Genomic DNA, 20,160 nt, shown 5'->3' with positions numbered 1-20,160 from the left:
GTCAAAATTATTCATTTAGAAAAAAGGATCCAAATGAGGCCAATTGTCTTCATATTAGTTTCTATGTACTGAATGATTGACAGAACTGCAATTCTCATGAATAAACTGCAAGAAACGGCCAATTATCCCAACCACCAATATCCCAAAACTAAAAGTTGGGATTTGATAAGCAGCATTTTGACTGAAGATAAAGAATTTTCTACAGCCATAAACTGCACTGAGCACCATTAACAAAGGATATAACCAACAGGTGTAAACAATTCGGACTAGCCACCAATATCATGTATAATATAACCAATAAGAAACATGACACTAGAAAATTGAAGGGAAATGTAAATAACATGTAAGCTAAATATTATTCACATTTTGTTTCCCTTTCCTTTTTTCCCCCTCCACAAACCCCCCACCAAATTGAAGATCCGCAACAATGTTCATGACACATGGGGGGGCGCAAAGTATATAGTTTAATATATTTATTATGTTATACATATAAATAATTAATAAAAAATAATAAAAATAAAACATAGCACTAATTTTTAAAGTTTAGAGGATAGATTAATAAGTATAAATCTACATTTTTACCTTGTTAGTTTTTTTTCTTCTTCTTATTCTTCTTCTCTTTGTTTGAAAGGTGAACCTATATTTAATAAGAGCAAGTATTGTAATTAATAAGATATGTTATTTGTCAAAAAAACTTTTGATTAAATGATTGCTTACCTCTTGGGATGAAAATGCATGAGATTGTTGTTGATGTGACATTGGCCGAACAGTAGGATGACTACTAAGTGAATCCACAACCTATCATTCAATAAGAGGCTTAAGTTGTATATTAGCTCTAGGCAATTTAAAGTAATAACTAGTAAAAATAATAAAATACCTGCTGCCTATGTAATGGGTTTGATGGTGCAACAACTGGATCAACGGGCACGCCTGCAGCTTGCAATTGAGATTCCAAAAACTGAATTCGTGACTGAAAATCTGTGCGTATAGCCTGAATTTGTTTCTCCATTACTTCATTCATCTTCGACTCGAACTGCATTTGATACTGTTGAAGTTGCTCTTGAACTTGTTCCTGAACTTGAGTTTGGAAGAGACGATTCTGCTCTTGTGACCGCCTATATCCACCTCCAAAAACATCAGTGGGTTACGGTCCCAATCCAAATGTCCGAACACGGCCAGGTCGCTCTGGGCCCATAACTTGTGTGAAGATTTGCTCCTGTAATGCTGTAGGGTCAGTAGAAGATCCCTCCATGTGCTCTGTTAACTCATTCATTTGAGTCTGCAAGTTTGAATTCAATAATTAGCCTCCAATATAAATATAAATCATATTTAAAGTCCAAAGATAAAGTAGTATCACATACCATAACCTCATTAACTGAATCACTATTTGACGTCCCATCTTTCATGTATGCGGCCATCCACACCTGTGACCGACTAGCAGGAATCCCATTGTTCTTTTTTGTCTCCTATAAATGAAAGACAACCAAAATCTTAAGATAAATAAGAACCAAAGTTTCCATTTAATACTTTGAATGTCTTAGTTTTTAATGCATTATTTCATATTTCTTCACTACATAAAATGAAGAAGAATCTGCAATACATAAGATAAAATTGTCCTAAATACACTGATCACAGCTCAGATATCTGTCCAGTTAAGGATACACATGAAGTACACTCATGTTCAACATAACAGAATATCATGCAACAGGCTGAAATGGAATGCTACACTGAATTCAATCAAACATACCTTTGGGATGAATCGGTAGGGTTACAGAAAATGCAAGAGCTCAATGTGTCAATGAGTGCACATGTTTGTGCTACAATATTTTGACCAGTGACAAAAAAGAAGTACCAAAGCAAAGCAAATAACCTAGATAGGAGCCAGACCTAACACAAACCAAAAACCAAACTACCAACCACCTCCACAGATCAGCAGCAACCAACCATAGCAATAGCAGCCACCAATTAGGAGAGCAGAACCATAGAGCAAAACACAAAACAATCACAATCAAGAAAACTAAACAGAGAAATAAAAGACAACTGCAGCACACCAAGAGCAAAACAGGCTTTAATTTTATCAAGAGTACTCCTTTTCACCCAAACCAGCAGCACAGATTAGCAGCACTCCTTTTCACCCAGACCAGCAGCACATCAGATTCTTGCAGATTATCTACCAAGATCATAACATAATACTATTGTTGTTCATTCTCTCACACATATCATCCTACACACAACAATACAAATTTCAGAGGCTGCAAAACTTCAGGACTCTGCAAACTAGAACAAGCTACCCACAGAAACACAGCAGCAACCCCAACAGAGGCAAGACACAGCAGCAGAGGTCACAAATGCAAAACTCAGACACAGCATCAGTGTTCACAGATGCAAAACTCAGATGCACAGCCTAGAAGAATCACAAAATGCACAACAGCACACCCATTCCAACAACCACATCAATCCATCCACCCATATAAATCAACAAGAACTACAAATACTGAGAGCAACCAAGGCCTAACCTAACAAACCAGAATATCACACAAATCAACAAGAACTATATATGTAAAGCCTTCATGTTCTATTGATCCTTGATTTAGGCAATTTTTTTTCTTAAGGTTAATGGATCATCTATCATGCTATATTAACTAACTTTGATTCACTCCAAAGCCTTTGAGATCCTTTATATATATATATATACCTCCAGTCGAACTACTGAGAAAGGCTTTCGGCCTGTTCTATGATGTAATGTCTTCTTTTTCTAGATTTTCTATTTTTCTTGCTTGATTTCTGTCAAATATGAAATTTATTTAAGATGTTATAAAAAATTATCATATATAAACATTTTTTCACATAAATAAAATTTTACCGATGCACTCTGAGTGCCCCAATAGTAGACCAAAGCCCGCAACTGATCCTCATGTACTCTATCTGGTCGATGAGCCAACCGTTCTGCATCATTCTTGAAGGGTTTGTATCCCATTGTTTTCACTCGACTTTTCCAATCTCTCCATTTCTTTCCAAATGAAGCCATTAGTGTTCTCTTCATGGATTCATCTGCATCCGTATGAGCCTGCATTACAATTATATACACTTGTAATATGCAATGTCAACTACACTTGTAATATGCATTTCATATGGAATACAATTGTAACTTATTTCATATTAAATATCCATATATACCTTTATCTCCCTCCATACGTTATCTTTGTTTTGTTTTGGAACATAATGCCAAGTGGTAAAAGTGAGTGGTGCAAGACTCTCATCTCGTGCCAAAATGCCCAAATGTGAAGCAAGGGATGTGTGTCCTTCAACTACTTGATTCAACTCATTTGGAACAACTTTTAAAATGCCATCTTCACTAGTACCCCATTGACCATGCACATATGTGGGACCCCTTGTCTGCTTTTGTGTGGCTTGACTTGAGCTAGGACCTACAAAACACAGATACATGGTATGCCACAATCAGTAAATGTTTACCATTGCTAGCGAGTTAGAAATCACGCTGCAGTGTGTGTCAAAGAAGCATATTATCAGCACACTTGAGTTAAAGAATGGTTGCTGTTAGGACCCATTAAAATGAGCCTCTGCAAGAAGAGTTTGGCAACAGTGATTGCCATTGAAAGAATGGTTGTAGTTAGGGCCCTACCAAATTTTGAGTGTAATATGTGTGAAATGTGTTTGATTTGGAATTTTAAACTTTTTTTAAGGTATTCCTTGATTTTGATGAGAGTTCTTGATTCTCAAGTCTAATCATTGAATTGTTTTAAAAAGCATCTTTGACATCTTACTATTAATAAACAAATAGGAAAGATAAGGGGTTGAGGAGGATATGCATAATCACATCAGTGGAAGTACAAAAGTTATCTGAACGTGCTAAGACAACAAAGACTACATCAACTCTTGTGCAAACCGTAAACTAACAAATAATCAAGTTTGAGACGGCTATTTAACATTTTTTCTTTTTCAATGTAGAATAACAAGAGATGAGTTTTTCAGTTAAAGGGGTCCCTGCTTACAAGCTTTATCTTGTTGGAGACAAAGGTGAATACATTCAATTGGTCAATAAGCAAGAAAACAGAAGTATGTTGTTGGGGGAAATCAAAACTGGCTTAACATTGGATACAGTTGCAATATTCACATTGCAGGCATCCACTACTGTAGTATCAGTAGCAAACAATAATTTTTAGTCTCTTGATTTGAGTTTCCAATTGAAACTGAAACACAAAACCCCTTAAATAATGGGCAATATGAGGCCTTAGTCTGGCATCCAGGAGTTCAAATCATTACCTATCTGAAACAATGTCTAAGATGTTTTTGGGAGAAAGAATGTGTTGGTCAGTCAATGGGGGCATCCTCAAACATTGTAAATGTGTACATATGTATATAGTATATTTCTACTTAGCATTGAATTGGCAGGATTTTAGTTGGGTGCTTCCCAAGATTAAATAAATTCAACAGACAAATGCCACACCCATTGGCTATTATTCTTACAGGTCATTTTATCTTAATATTTTTTAATAAGAGAGAAAATGAACTTAAATAAAGAAGAACAAATCACGAAGAATGGAAAATTACGTTTTTTCCTCGAGCAAAACAAGAGATGGAAAATCATACCAATCTACATCCAACAATAAGACATTCCACCAACAATAAGTAAGCTTAAACTATCTATATGTCTAAGCTGACATATTTATACAAAAACGAATGGCATTATCCCATGGATATGTAAACTGTAGCAGAATAACAAAAAAAGGATTTAAATATATATATTTTTTGATAAGTCAAGCAACTTTTATTAATAGTAAGATGTCAAAGATGCTTTGTTTGATAGTAAGATGTCAAAGATGCTTTTTAAAACAATATGGACTCATCTTTGACATCTTACGAGAATGTTTTTCGCTCTAGCTATAGTTTTCTCTTAATATGGAGTAAAAAAGGCTCAAATAATGCAGTCAACCAGTGTCATGAGGGACCCATATCAAGTAGCTAAACCCTTGTTACTAGAAAAAAAATATAACAAGTACCTCTGGCCTCTGGCCTTTGATGGGTTTTCAAAAAAAAAAAAAACAAATTGGTTTTCAAATATAATTTCACTTTTTGTTTGGTTATAATAAAAAATACAGGAAAAAAATAGATAGGACTACAGATCTAACTCAAAAACACCATAAGAAAATATCAAGCAAAGTTTATACATACCAGCTGAAACAGAGCCATGTGATGTACTACCGCTACGTGATGTGGTAAGAAGACTGCCTGGTGGATGCCATGATGCCGGTGGATCGGGTATGACTTTCATCTTGAGTGTGGTTTGAGTCTCATCTGAACTAGAACTACTAGAGATTGATTGCTCACTTTCACTAGAAGAATGGTCGGAGCTAGAACTCATAGATAATATCTATAAACAAACTACAAACATAAGAGTAAGGACATAATAATCTATAAATATCTACTGTATTCAAAACAAAATAAGAGTACATGAAAGGTAAAAATGGCCATTTAAAGAAAATTACAAAGGTACAAAAGCAAAGATTTTATTAATATGAATATCCATACAAATGTAAAAGTGAATATGCGGCCAATTACAATATCATATCAGTTCTTTGTCATCTTCAAATTGTGCCTCTGTCGATGCTTCAAGAGGTCCAATAGTTTCATCAACAGTTGTTCCATCAATACCTTGCCTAACCCAATCCATGTCCTCCTCACAAGTGAAGGAAGCTACATCTAACTCTTGATCACCAAATCCTTCCACTTCGTTGTGATGTAGTCCTTCATCAATAGTTGGTTGTTCTCCACACACCTCATACAAGTCTCTAGGTTTCACATTCACGATCCCAATCAAGACAAAGTTACATGGAAGACAATTCTTTCACATGCTAGCTAGATGATTATTTATTTATTTTGGGTCAAATAACCCTCCAAATGAAGTTAATTGTGTCTTACACTCTCTCAAATTATATTTTATACATAATTATATATATTTTTGGAAGAAATGGTTTAATCATGTAGCACAAGCATCAAATTATTTTTTTAATAGTATGGGTCCAAGGTCATGATGAAAGATAACGTAAAAAGGACTAATGGTCCAAAAAAAAAAAATACTACAAAAAAGGATGGGTCTAGTGATGACGAAACCATCTATTAAAAAAAAAAAGGAATGACGACGAAAAATATTCTAAAGCATGTAAATTAAATAATAAAAAGAAAAGAAAAAAACAAAAAGAAAAAGAAAAGAGGTAACTAAAAAGATTGTCCATTTACTATTAAAACTATACCTAATTTTTTAAATGGAGTACTTCGGAGTTGACAGCTTAGGTCATTGTTTACCAATGGTTGACATATTTTGGCTTGGGATCCTCAATCTTCAGTCTCACCCTTGTATTACTGTTACATTACCGTAATTTGAATTAGGGGGAAAAAAATCATTAAATGCGTCTTAATAATTTAAAAAATAAATAAATTGCATTAGATTCAAATTACGGTGACATAGCAACTCTAAAAGGTTGGAGACACAGGATGTAAACAGAGAAAGCACACAAAAGATCTAAAACTGTCTATTTTAGTTAATTAGGAATGATGACGAAACCATCTATTAAAAAAAAAAGGAATGATGACGAAAAATATTTTGATCAAAATGTTAGTGATCAAGACAACACAAAAATAGTTATCTCATTGAATTGTCAATATTTTCTTTTTCCAAGTTTACGAGCACATAAAGACAACTGAAACATATATTGTCGAGGTTTTTTTTTTCAATTTTTTAGTCCTAAAAGTGACAGAATCATGCAAAGTTCTACATCATATGGCATGTTTGATTTGCAAAAAGGTTGGAGTGATTGGGAAAAGTTGGAAATAATTGCAATTTGAAGCAGAAGCAAAATTTGATTGTAAGTTTAGAGGGAGAGTTGTCTGGGGGAGGATTGGACTGCAGGGTAGAGAAATTGTAGACACTCAACTGCAAAGGTCTAGGTGGTGGTGGTGAAATTATCCAAGTTGGCCATGTAAGGTCTAACAGTTACAATGTGCCTCCTCAATCACTAGTCACTCCTTATAGAATGTCATGTGATGGTCGAAGCGTGTTGAAGAGATCATACACAAAGGTGTTCTCCAGGCCCTACAAGTACAACAATGGAGGTAGAGTTTGGAAGGTGAAGCTGGTTATCAGTCCAGGACAGTTACTGGAGATACTGTCACAGGAGACTCGAACCCAAGAATTGATTGAAAGTGTAAGAACTGTTGCCAAATGCAGAAATATTGGGGTTTCATCTCTGGGATTTTCGGATCAGTGGAGTCTTTCCAGCAGCAGCTTGAATGCTTCGTCCAAGCAAGATGGTTTATTGGAGATTTAGACATACATATCCTGACCCCCCCACATGATTTCAAGTTTGAGTTTTTTTTTTTTTTTTTTTCAAAGTTATAGTTCGTTGATAGACAAAAACAAATACATCAATAGTGATTATCTCTATTTTCTAGAAGAAAATATAACCAAGATTCAGTGTTCCAAATACGAACATTCGAACAACCAACATATTGCTTCCATCAATTAACAACCATAACCTGTAACATACTACGGCAAACAACCAACATAGACAATTTTTAATAAATTAACATAATTAACATAATAATATAAGCTTGATAAACAAGTGTTCCCCATATAATTCTACAAACCACAAATACACTTAATCTATCCTCATCTAAATCTAGTTGCTTATGCTTGAAGAACAAAGGAGATCTGATCTTTTGATAAATAAATAATAAATAAATAAAAAAACCGAAATTCAAGTCAAAATAAAACGCCTCAAAATAAAGAGAGGGGGGGGAGAGAGAGAGTACCTCACCGATCTGAATCTGTGAATCTCTGAATTCAAGTCAAAATTCAAGTCAAAAATTATGTTTCACAGAGACCGAGCTGAATCTGTGAATCTCTGAATCACAGAGCTGAACTGACAGAGATAACTAGGGTTTAGACAGCAGAGAGAGAGAGAGAGAGAGAGAGAGGGGGGAGAGAGAGAGAGTACCTCACCGATCTGAATCGATTCACCGATCTGAATCGATTTTGAGAGAGAACTTCGAAATGCCTCTGACTTTGATTTTGAACGATCTTAGACAGCGCAGAGAGGGCGAGAGAGAGAGAGCGCGAAAGTGAGAGTAAGAGCGTGAGAATGAGATTTTCACTTATACCTTGCTTCAGCAGATTCAAAATAAAGGTGAAACAGGAGAGGAGGAGGGTGTTGGGAAAAAACCATTCCAAGGCGTTTAAAAACGTCTTTGATTCTTGAAACGGCGCCGTTTTAATTACAGGAAAATAAGACATTTATAAAACGCCGTTGAATATTAGAAACAATGGCATTTAAAAAAACGCCGTTAAAAAAACGCCACCTAACATCATATTTCTTGTAGTGGTTGTCCCTGTTGGTCCTCTTGTGAAAGAAATCATCGATGATGAAAACGAGCACTCTGAGATCATACAATGGCTTGATAACAAGGATGAGTCCTCCACTCTGTTTGTTTCCTTTGGCAGTGAGTATTTTATGTCAAAGGAAGAGATTGAAAAGATAGCTCATGGGTTAGAGCTTAGCAAGGTTAATTTCATATGGGTTGTTAGGTTTCCTGTAGGAGAGAAAGTTGAGCTTGAAGAAGCACTGCCAAAGGGGTTTATTGAGAGGGTAGCAGAGAGGGGAATGGTTGTAGAGGGTTGGGCACCACAGGCAAGAATTCTGGCCCATTCAAGCACCGGTTGCTTTGTGAGTCACTGGGGATGGAATTCGGTATTGGAAAACTTAACATTTGGGATACCAATTGTAGCAATGCCAATGCATTTGGACCAGCCATTAAATGCTAGACTGGTGGAGGAGGTTGGTGCGGCTATGGAGGTCATTCGACACGAGAATGGCAGACTCAACAAAGAAGCGATAGCACAAGTAATAAGGAGAATTGTTGTGGAAAAAAGTGGGGAGGATATAAGAATTAAAGCTAGAGAATTTAGTGAGAAAATAAGAATGAAAGGAGGGGAAGAGATAGATAAGGTGGTTAAAGAGTTGCTTCAACTTTGTAAGGATAGATGATGAGTTTCTTTTTTCTTTTTTCTTTTTTTGCATTATAAAGCTTGTTTCTTTTTTTGTTGCATTTTGTTCTTGTAACTTTCTAAGGACATATACTAACAAGCATTGTTTTGGTATTTGTTTGTTTGTTTGTTTGTTTGTTTGTTTTTTTTTTTTTTTTATGCAATCTGAAACCCAGAACAAAGCTGAAATGGTTGAAAAGATGGCAACCAAACCCCAAACCATAAACACAACAGAGAAAAGAGAAAAGAGAAACCAGAAGATAACATCCAAACCCCTACTGTTTTGAGAAAACACTTCGCCCAGAAGAACAACTAAAACAGAGTAGTGAAAACATCACCAATCTAGGCCCATGGGTCTAAAGCTAATCCCATTTTGATACTCTAATTCGTTGATATTTTTGACCTTTTTGTGTAGATCATTCGAGTATCTCATATGATAATTACAACTACATGATTTTGTTATATTTATTTTCAAAAAAAAAAATTAAAATAATAAAATAAGTGTGATTTTAAAAATAGTCTTTCTTTTTTCTAATAGAAACGTGACAAATTCATGTTAGTATAATTGTTTGCGTACAAAAGATGAACATATTAATCATTGAAATAGAATTCACAGAGAGCCCACAAATTGAAATGGCCGACTGGATGGAGTTGTTTTAGATTTTATACATAACAAGGCTTGGTTTATTTTGATGATTTTTTTTTAAAAAAATTTTGTGTGTGTTTTTCAACGTTATATAATAATGAGTTAATAAAACATAAAATGATTATGGCTGCAAATTTTGTCAATATATTATAAGTTATGCAAGAGCTAAAATAAAAATAGAAACATTCACATCATCAGGTGAGTGCCGGCCGGTGAAAAGGCCATGTTGGACCCAATTCATAGAGTCCCAATACATCCAATTGTGCCATCTTATGATTGATTGTTTTGTTTAATTTTTAAATTTTTGTAGAATTGGTTGATGTTGTTGTACATTGTGATCTCGATGACTTTGATGAATAACATATTATACGGAGAAAAAAAATTACGATTAATTACATCAACACTCTTTCAATTATTAATAAATATTAGTTTATCCTCTTCATCTATAAATTTATATATTTTAACCCTTTTAATTATGAAATTGTATTATTTTCACCCTTTCAAACTATCTCCAAAGGGATGTTTTTGTACATTTTTCAAAATTAAGGTGGTCAAAATCAGGGCATTTGACCTAGTGATTGTGTACGTAACATCTTTTGTGGTGTGAGGCGACGAATTGAACTCCTATGGAGAGAAATTTGATACCTTTTGTAATGGTAGTTTATTTCCCTCCCAAATAATAACTATATATCACATAGTTATTTCCAATTTTAAAATTAAAAAAAAAAGATTATCGCTCAAAACACATTAAATTAAACAATGAAAATCCTTAGCCTTATTATACACGCACTCTAAATAGAGACAGTGGTGTGATGATTAGACAAAGTAATATTATTAGTTGAGAAAAAATGAGAAATAAAAAATGTAAGATAGTCAAAATATATATATATATTAATTTCATAAAGCTTGATACAGGTATTTTTGAAGAAAAAAATATTTATTACTTGCATTATACACTCTGTTAATGAGTTAATGATTAATTAATGAAAGATGTTATTTTTTATGTAATTGAAAATCACAAAAGTTTATGATGTAATTTTCAAACTTGATAAGGAAATTTATATTTTTGATAAATCTCAAATGGCGTGCAAGTTCACCAAACATGGTAAAACATCACTATCACTTTTATTTATTTATTATTTTATTTTAATTACAAACCGCATTGATGCGTTTTGTTACATATTTTTATAAAATAAAAAAAATAGTTGTCACTGCTATTATATTGTATGGTTGAATTTATATATTATTATAGCGGTTAGGAATGAGCCCAAACCACTGATCACCTAATAGTTTTATTAATGAAAATTATTACAATTATAAATATATATATATATATGAAATAATGTGATGTGAGCCAATAAATAAAAATAAAACAGTCATAAAAATTAGTAATATTTTATATTAAACTTATGTATGAAAATTGCATTCGTACAATTTTGCCCCTTATTAATAAACTATATCTTATCTCAGACCATCTTGAAATTCCTCCTGAGCAAGTTGCAACAGGCCACCCCTATTAAATGTGGAGTGGTGTTAGGAAACAATAAATATATATATATATATATAATTTTGATAAAGAGGCAAACTTTATAGAAAAAAATTATTTAGTTGGCTACACATGGTATAGCATCCCACATTTGTCATTGGCTACAAAATAAGGAGGTTGAGAATATATTGTAATGAATTCTTGTTGTGCAAAAACAATGACTTTAGCTAATTTGTCCACGACAAAACATATATATATATATATATATATAAAATAGAATAATGTGACATTTTTTAATTAAAAAGAGCATTGATGGACTATATTTTGAAAAATACCACATAATTATTAAAGAAAACTCAAAATATAATGTGACATTATTCACAATTTTTTTTTTTTTTTTTAATAATGGGATGTGTGAACCAGCTTACATGATTCACGAGATCTATTTTACGAGTAAGACAATGGTCACACATTGTTAATCAAGTAATTAGGAGATAATAAATGACACATTTACACTTCATTTATTTAGGGTATAATGTTAGGTTTTTATTCTTGGTAATCCCTTTTGACAAAACTCCTTTTAGTTGTAATTTTGCTCATCTTTTATTTTAGTGAAGCTATGAGTTATTAGATCCGAATGCAACCCAAATTGTGCCTTGCAGAGATGTTTTAGAAGTTAATTCTTTTATGTTTGCCACTTTGCTGACTATGTCGGAGATCGAGTTGCCCGATCAGCTCGCAGGGGTCCAGGGGGCAGCGCTCCTTGGCAGATCTGGAGCAATGCCCAGGCAGGGTCGAGGGGCAACACCCCCGAAACAAAAAGTAAAAATGCAGTTGAAGTTGTTTGTTCGTTCGAGCGAAGGAATGTGCGCTCGAGGGAAGAACCCTTGGTCTCAGAAGTTTTCATTGACTGTAAAAATACTAAGAAGTTGCATTTCTCGCTCGAGCAACACTTTAGTGGATCAAGCGAAGACACTTAGAAAAACTCGCTGAAAAACCTAAGTGATTCGTGATTAGATCAAGATTAATTGTACCAATTCCCAAACGATTTGAAACTAACAATCTAAATCATCTAGCATATACGAAAGTTATTTAGATTGTCGCTTTTAAAATAATAAGTCGACACAAACGATTTTTACGTGAAAAAACCACAATTGGAGCACCTCCAATTGTGATTAAAAATCACAACCGAAATGCCACTAATCAATCCACTATGAATGGAAGAAAGAATACAAATTTTACCAAAACAAATTACCCAAACTCAATCAATTTGTCTTCAACAATCTGTATTTCTTCCACAGCGGCCTTCGCCTTTGAATTAATCACTTTGATATTGAATCCATAACATCCACGTCAAATCAACGACTGTGCACAACATCAAACTCCTTCGAATACTCCACGCTTGAATCTCCAGATTCTACCGAATAAGCACACTCTTGTTGTTGAATAACCAAACAATCCTTTGATGTATGCTTGTCAAATCATGAGTTTAAAACTCAATCAAACACCAGAGAAAACTAGCAAACTAGCCCCAAAAGAAAATCCTAGAGCCCTCAAAATAGATCTGGAAGCATTAAACCTAAACACGGACTTATACACATATATATAGAAAATAGGGGCTGCGAACCCTGCTCGAGCACAGGACTTGCCGCTCGAGCAGAGTCACTAAAACATGTGTGATAAAACAGGTCTGCACTCGAGGGTTGAAACTCACGCTCAAGTGCAAAAACATGCCTCCCAGTAGTTTTACAGACAAGCCAAACTACTGAGAAGGTACAAACTCCGCTTGCGCACATCTTTGCCCGCTTAAGCGGAAGACCAAAAACATAAGGAAAATTACAATGCATTCAATCCAAGCTTGTTCGTAGAATTGGCAACAAGTAGGGACCAAACAATATCCCCCTTTGTCAATTCTCGGACAAAACTGTCTAACAATTTTCCTAAACAAAACACATGCACTAGACACACTCAAGAACACAAACAAAAAAACTTCAAACCAATCCAGTGACCAAAACACCTGGTAAAACAACACACAAACCAAAACTATAGAAATGGGATAGTAAGATCTGAGAGGGAGATTAATGATCTGGTATTGGGCCGGACAGATCTAGGCCAGACAGAGTTTTGCCAGACAGATTTGGGTCGGGCAAGTGTTGGGCCGACGATGTGTGGCCCAGTTTGGAAAGAATTTGCTCGGTTAAGGCAACGCTTGGTTGGACCGAGCTACATGTTTGGCGGAGGCGAAGCCAGTCAAGTTAAGTGACCGGCGCCCGGAAAGGCAAGGTTGGATCGAGGTACCTGTTTGCTCGGCAGGTAGGTCGACCGCAGACAAGTGTGAGTAGTCCCGAGCTCGGCTTTGCCGAGATGCCGCCGAGTCCGGTCATTGTCTGAGCTTAGCTGTTGGAATACTTGGGCATGAAACGCAGCATGGCAGACGATGGCCGAGATGATACTGCCCGGCTGCCGAGCTCCCAGGAGCATGGGCAGGCAGTTGGGTTAGGTGGTGCTCAACAAGGTTTATGCTGACAGATGGGATAGCAGTGCCACGTGTTGAGAGATCACTGGGAGTAGAGTTGGGGCGCAGAAGGTATATAAGCATGACTGCGCCCCCCATACGGGGACGGACGAACACTTTGTAAGGAGCTCCTACCCTCAAACACTCTCTCGCTCTCTCTTTATCTATCCCTTGTGTGTGTGTCCTAACTTGATCGTCAGAGGGATTTTCCGGCCACACACCGCCGGGTAGCTCACCGTTATTTCCTCGCAGGTGATCGGACAGTAACGGAGCTCGGAAGAAAGGAGTACGGGCTTGCCTGAATATTTGCTCCCCATACAATTGGCGCCGTCTGTGGGAAGCTTGACAGACAAAACCTTGTCTTCCAGGCTCGTCTGATCACCGTCCATGGACCTCCCGCCATTCATCCAATGGCGGACTTGGAGACGCCCACCGGAGGACAGTCAAGAGACGCGCGTGATAAGCGCGGAAGAAGTTATGGTCATTCACGAAGTCCGGACGGTCATCGACGGTAGAGAGCATCACATGCCCGACGTCTAGAACACAAGTTGAGGGACCAAGACGCTGTCATCCGGCGAATGGCAGCGGAGATGGAGGAGCTCAAACGGCATGTCAAAGGGAAAGGTGTAGCTGGAGTGGGTGACCACAGTGAATACACCCCATCCCGCCGTTCAGGCGGACAAAGTCAGCGACGCACTCCATCCATTTCTATCACCAGAAGTTACCAGGTTGGTGATTCCGACATGCATGCAGAGAAGTCTAGCGCGCAAGACAGCACCTACCGGCCCTCACGTCCGGTGACGACATCGAGGTACTCTTACTCCGCTCATTCGGAGGATTTGCGGGCGGTCTTGAAGGAGGGGGCTCGCCGGCGCGAAGCTTAGAGGATACCGGCGTTCCAGCGGTTATCCTACGGGGTTCATGCCAGCGAAGAGGTCGGAATGCCTCCACCCCGCCAAGCAGCGCCACTCCTAATGGATTTAGATTTGGCCAGGTTGAGTGCCATCCCTTTTTCCCTGAAAATAAAAACAACACCGCTTCCGGCAGGCTTTCACCAACCTAAGTTCACACTCTACGATGGAAAAACCGATCCTTACATGCATGTGAGCCACTTCCGACAGGTTATGGCCGGACATAGGCGAAATGACGGATTTATGTGCTTGATCTTCTCGTCGAGTTTAGGCGAGCTGGGCTTGAAGTGGTTCGAGAGGTTGCCGAAAGGGAGCATACAACAGTGGCATCAGTTGGCCGAAGCCTTTGTGACGCTCTTCAAAACCAACACAAAAACACCAAAAGAAGTTGATCATTTACTTAGTGTCAAGATGGAACCGAGCGACACATTGAAGGCATACAACTCAAGGCATTGGAAAACCTTCAACGAGATCTTGGATTGCCCGGTCAACCTTGCAATCACGCAATACAAGCGTGGTCTTCCGATCGGACATAGACTGCGGGACTCGCTTACCATGCACCAGCCGACATCCATGGGCCAACTCATGCAACGCATCAATGAGCATATTCGAGTTGAGGATGACGCGTCGGCGTCTACCGCGAAGTCAGTTCCGGCAGCGATAGACAAGAAGGCTGGAAAAGTGCATACAGTCGGACAGGAGTTCGGCCGATCTTCTGACCGCGCTGAGGAATCGGACCGTGGATCGAATCGGAAAAATCGGGGTAGAGGACGTCGAAATGACCGGGATGACTACCCCCAAGATGACGTAGCGGACGCAAACGAAAGGTTGAAGGCAAGGACTGGCATAACCACGGTCTTCAAGATTCCAATCTATCGTATACTTAGTGAAATCCGAGACGAGGAGTATGTCCGGTTTCTTGCTAAGTTGGGCGATGGACAAAAGGGCTACAATCCGCGGTATCGTTGTACGTTTCATCGGGAGCGAGGCCACCGGATTGAGGATTGTTTGCCATTGAGGCAACACCTGGAAGAGCTAGTCGCGGCCGGGCACCTGGATCTTTACATTGATGGGAGCGTCAAGGCAAATCAAGTTCTGGTTGATCCGCGGGGACCGGACGACCGAGATGCACCTCCTCAAGGGGTTGTGAATGTCATCCACGGCATAGTGGAACCGGCGCGCGTTTGCGAGCTCCGTGGTATGATAAAAAAGGCAGAGTACATGAGGGAAGTTTTGTCAGTTCAGCCTGCGCTCAAGAGGGGGAGGACGGAAGCGAAAGAAGTGATCAGTTTCTCCTCGAGGGACTTGGAGTGCATTCAGACACCGCATAATGACGCCTTAGTAGTTACACTCCGCGTCAAAGACTTTGAAGTGAAACGGATCTTGATCGATCAGGGAAGCTCGGTCGAGATCATGTACTACGACGCTTTCCAACAGCTCAAGCTTCGAGATACGGATTTGGCCCCGGCGACATCGCCGTTGGTTGGTTTCAACTCACAACTTGAGTGGCCTTTGGAAAAGATTATCCTGCCGGTCAAAGCGGGATCCGTGGTCAAACAGGTGGAGTTCTGGGTATTACAGGTGCCATCTACTTACAATTTGATCCTTGGAAGGGGGTGGCTTCACGCTATGCAAGCCGTGGCATCGACTTTCCACCAAGTAATGAGATTCCCCTCGGCTATGGGGGCAATCGAGGAGATTTGGGGCGATCAGGTCAAGTCCAAGCAGTGCTTCGTGGCAGTCAACGGGAGCTGGGCTGCCAAAGGATTCGTTCAAATGATTGAGGGACCGGAGGACTAGGGTGTCTTGGATGATGTGGGCACCAAGGCCGAAGACAAAGCTGTCGAGGAATTGGTGGAGGTGCGAATTGATACAGAACAGCCGGACAAGTTCTTCTTGCTAGGCTCAAGCCTTACGGCCATAGAACGGACCGAGATGGTTGAGTTTTTGATGGCCAACATCGAAGTTTTTGCGTGGTCGCCTTACGACATGCACGGCCTCGATCCTAGTTTTATTTGCCATCATCTCAATGTCTTCCCTGGTGCCAAGCCAGTTATTCAGCGGACAAGGAGATCGGCGCTGCATCACGCTGAGGTAGTTGCGGAAGAAGTCAAGAATTTGCTAGAGGCACGAGCAATTCAAGAAGTACACTATCCTCGTTGGATCTCAAATACAGTGGTGGTACCGAAGAAAAATGAGAAGTAGCAGTTTTGCGTTGATTACAAGACCGTCAACTGAGCTTGTCCGAAAGATAGCTTTCCCTTGCGTAGAATTGACCAGCTTGTGGATTCGACGGCTGGACATAACAGGCTAAGTTTCTTGGATGCCTACCGCGGCTATCATCAGATTGCCATGCATGGCCCCGACCGAGAAATCACCTCCTTTACTACACCGAGGGGACTCTTTTGCTACCGAGTCATGCCTTTTGGTTTGAAGAACGCCGGGGCGACTTTTCAGAGGATGGTGACCAAAATGTTTGCTCCTTTGCTTGGCCGGACAATGGAGGCTTACATCGATGATGTGGTAAAGAGTCGACATGAGGCAAACCATTTGTCCGACTTAGCCGAGATGTTTACCATTCTAAAGTAGCACAAGCTGCGCTTGAATGCGTCAAAGTGTGCCTTTGGCGTGGGATCCGAAAAATTTTTGGGGTTCCTAGTCACGAACCAAGGCATCGAAGCAGACCCTACTCAGATCAGATCCGTGCAAGAGTTGCAGCAGCCCGGCTCGGCTAAGGACGTGCAGCATCTGGCCGGGATGGCTGCCGCACTTAATCGGTTTATAAGCCGGTCATCAGATCGTTGCCGCCCTTTCTTTCGAGCATTGAAGTCAAAGTTCTCGTGGGACGAAAAGTGTGACCGAGCTTTGGCCGAGCTCAAGGAATATCTGTCTTCTCCGCCATTGTTGGTTACACCAAAGCCGGGTGAGGAACTCTACCTTTACCTTGCCGTCTCCCAGCACGCAGCCAGTGCGGTGCTAGTCTGCGCTGAAGGAATCAAGCACCTCCCAATTTTTTATGTCAGGAAGACCTTGCTGCCGGCTGAGACGAGGTACTTGCCGCTGGAAAAGCTTGCGTTGGCGTTGATGATGGCTTCAAGGAAGTTGGCGCATTATTTTCACGCCCATACCATCATCGTACTGACCGAGTTTCCCCTTAAGGCCTTGTTTAAACAGGCGGACTTTTCAGGCCGAATTCTCAAGTGGGCGGTCGAATTGGGACAGTTTGATGTAAAGTTCCAACTGCGCACAGCCATAAAGACCCAAACTTTGGCCGATTTCGTTGCTGAATTCTCGCTAGGAACTCATCCGGTATGCCCGGTCGATATTGCCGCGGCAGAAGAAGAAGGGACTGCAAGCCTGACCGAGATACCACAACTGGGTGGAGTTGCCGACGCGGAATTTGCACGCCCCACCGTAGTACCCTCAACTTGTACAATTCAACCAACCAGTGACGCGATGACGGAGTCGGGTATTGTTGTCCCACCCACTCTGTCCGGTACTACATCGTCAGAGGGTGAAGTAATGGAACTACGCAGCACAGAGCCTGCGGCCGACATAATATCGTAACCTGGTGATTCGCCTACGGACTTAAGCACTATAGACCGACTTGCTGAGTCCGGTGCCGAATCACCAAGGGGGGCTGGAGTGGAACCAATCAACACAGAACTTGAAACCAGACAGCCAAGAAACCGTGATTCCATTGCCCTTCGCAACTCTCAGGACCCATCAGACTGCTAGAAGCTTTTTGTGGGGGAAATGTGGAAGCTTTTTGTTGATGGAGCGTCCAACTGTCACGGTGCCGGCCTAGGTATCGTTCTTATCTCCCCGGATGGCCTAACCATTGAACATTCTATCACGCTTGGCTTCCCAGCATCTAACAACGAGGCTGAGTACGAGGCCCTTCTCGCCGGGCTCAAGAGCGTTATTCAAATGAAGGCTGCCGAGCTATTGGTGTACAGTGATTCCCAGCTTGTGGTTAACCAAGTCTCTGGGATTTACGAAGCAAAGGATGACAGAATGGCGAAGTACCAAGCTCTGGTCAGGGAATACATCAAGCAGTTTCAGGCCATCAGTGTCCAACAGATTGGCCGTGAAGAAAATAACCAAGCTGATGAGCTGGCCGACCTCGCTTCGATGGTAGATAGTACGTCTCCAAACCCCCTGTTAATTGACTTTCTTCCACGGCCAAGCATTGAAGTCGCCGGGCAGACGGATGTACTCTGCGCCGCGCTAAGTCCTTCCTGGATGGACCCCTTAATCTTGTTCCTCCGAGACCGGACTCTACCAACTGACAAGAAAGAAGCACACAAAGTCCGGGTGAAGTCAGAGCAGTTTTGGCTCTCTCCATCTGGTGCGTTGTATAAAAAGTCCTTCACTGGTCCTTATCTAAAGTGCGTGGACCCGAGTAGTGTGGAGGCCTTCTTGTACGAAATTCACGAAGGCATTTGTGGCAGCCACATAGGGGGCAGGTCCTTGCCCTACCGAGCTATTTTACAGGGATACTGGTGGCCGTGCATGCAGGCCGACGCAGAAAAGTACGTCCGCAAGTGCAAAAAATGCCAGAAATTCACCCATCAGATCCATCAGCCTGCTAGGGAACTTCTTCCCCTCACCAGTCATTGGCCCTTCGCCATGTGGGGGCTAGATATAGTGGGTCCATTGCCAACAGCACCGAGCAACCGGAAATTCTTCATTGCGGCCACAGATTACTTCACAAAATGGGTTGAAACTGAGCCCTTGGCAACAATCAAAGAGAAAGACGTGAAGTGGTTTGTCTAGCAGAACGTGGTCACGCGGTTTGGCGTCCCCAAGATCTTAATCTTTGACAATGGCACCCAGTTTGATGGTCGCCTATTCAGAGGATTTTGTGAAGATTTGAAGATTGAATTCTACAACTCCACTCCGGCTTACCCGCAGTCCAGTGGTCAAGCCGAGGCATCGAACAAGACTATACTAGATGGGTTGAAGAAACGGCTGGAGAAGGCAAAGGGAAAATGGGCTGAGGAATTACCCAGCGTCCTTTGGGCATACCGAACAACCCCGCGGTGATCTACCGGGGAAACTCTATTTGCTTTGGCTTATGGCATGGAGGCGGTCATACCTTTGGAAGTTGGCATGCCCACCCTAAGAAGTGAGAGTTTTGAGCCCGAACTGAATGCCGAGGCTATTGCCTTGGAGCTGGACCTAGTGGAAGAGCGTCGGGAGAAGGCCCTTATCCATGTGGCCGCCTACCAACAAGAGCTCTCAAAGAAGTACAACAAGACGGTGCACCCTAGACCGTTCAAAGTTGGTGATTGGGTTTTGAGGAAAGTTATGGGCAACACCCTGGTGCCAGGTGAAGGCAAACTAGGGGCAAATTGGGAAGGACCCTACAAGATCACCGGTCTGGCGGGCAAGGGGGCTTACCACTTAGAGGATCTAGAGGGAAGAGCAATACCCCGGCCATGGAATGCGGCCAACCTGAAACTGTATTATTTCTAAGCTTTTGCTTTCTTTTCTTGTGCAAAGGAATTTTTTGGCTTGCACTTCAGAATGTAATTC

At 40.4% G+C, this 20,160-nt stretch overlaps 1 long non-coding RNA gene and 1 pseudogene across 1 annotated transcript; one reads left to right on the top strand and one right to left on the bottom strand.

Moving 5' to 3' along the window:
• Positions 1-696: 696 nt before the first annotated feature.
• Positions 697-2,738, bottom strand: LOC145791905 (uncharacterized). Its single transcript, XR_014331205.1, has 4 exons — positions 2,696-2,738; positions 1,362-1,466; positions 878-1,279; positions 697-798 (listed from the first exon to the last, which is right to left on the bottom strand). It is a non-coding gene; the product is annotated as an uncharacterized LOC145791905 (long non-coding RNA).
• A 4,314-nt stretch (positions 2,739-7,052) lies between these two features.
• On the top strand, positions 7,053-9,062 carry LOC114273846 (UDP-glucosyltransferase 29 pseudogene; annotated as a pseudogene).
• Positions 9,063-20,160: the final 11,098 nt, after the last annotated feature.

The sequence above is a fragment of the Camellia sinensis genome, chromosome 1 (assembly GCF_055761805.1).
Source record: "Camellia sinensis isolate YWXY chromosome 1, ASM5576180v1, whole genome shotgun sequence".
NCBI classification, from domain to species: Eukaryota; Viridiplantae; Streptophyta; class Magnoliopsida; order Ericales; family Theaceae; genus Camellia; species Camellia sinensis.
Note: the sequence above shows the minus strand (reverse complement) of the source record. Positions and strands in the feature narration are given on the sequence as shown.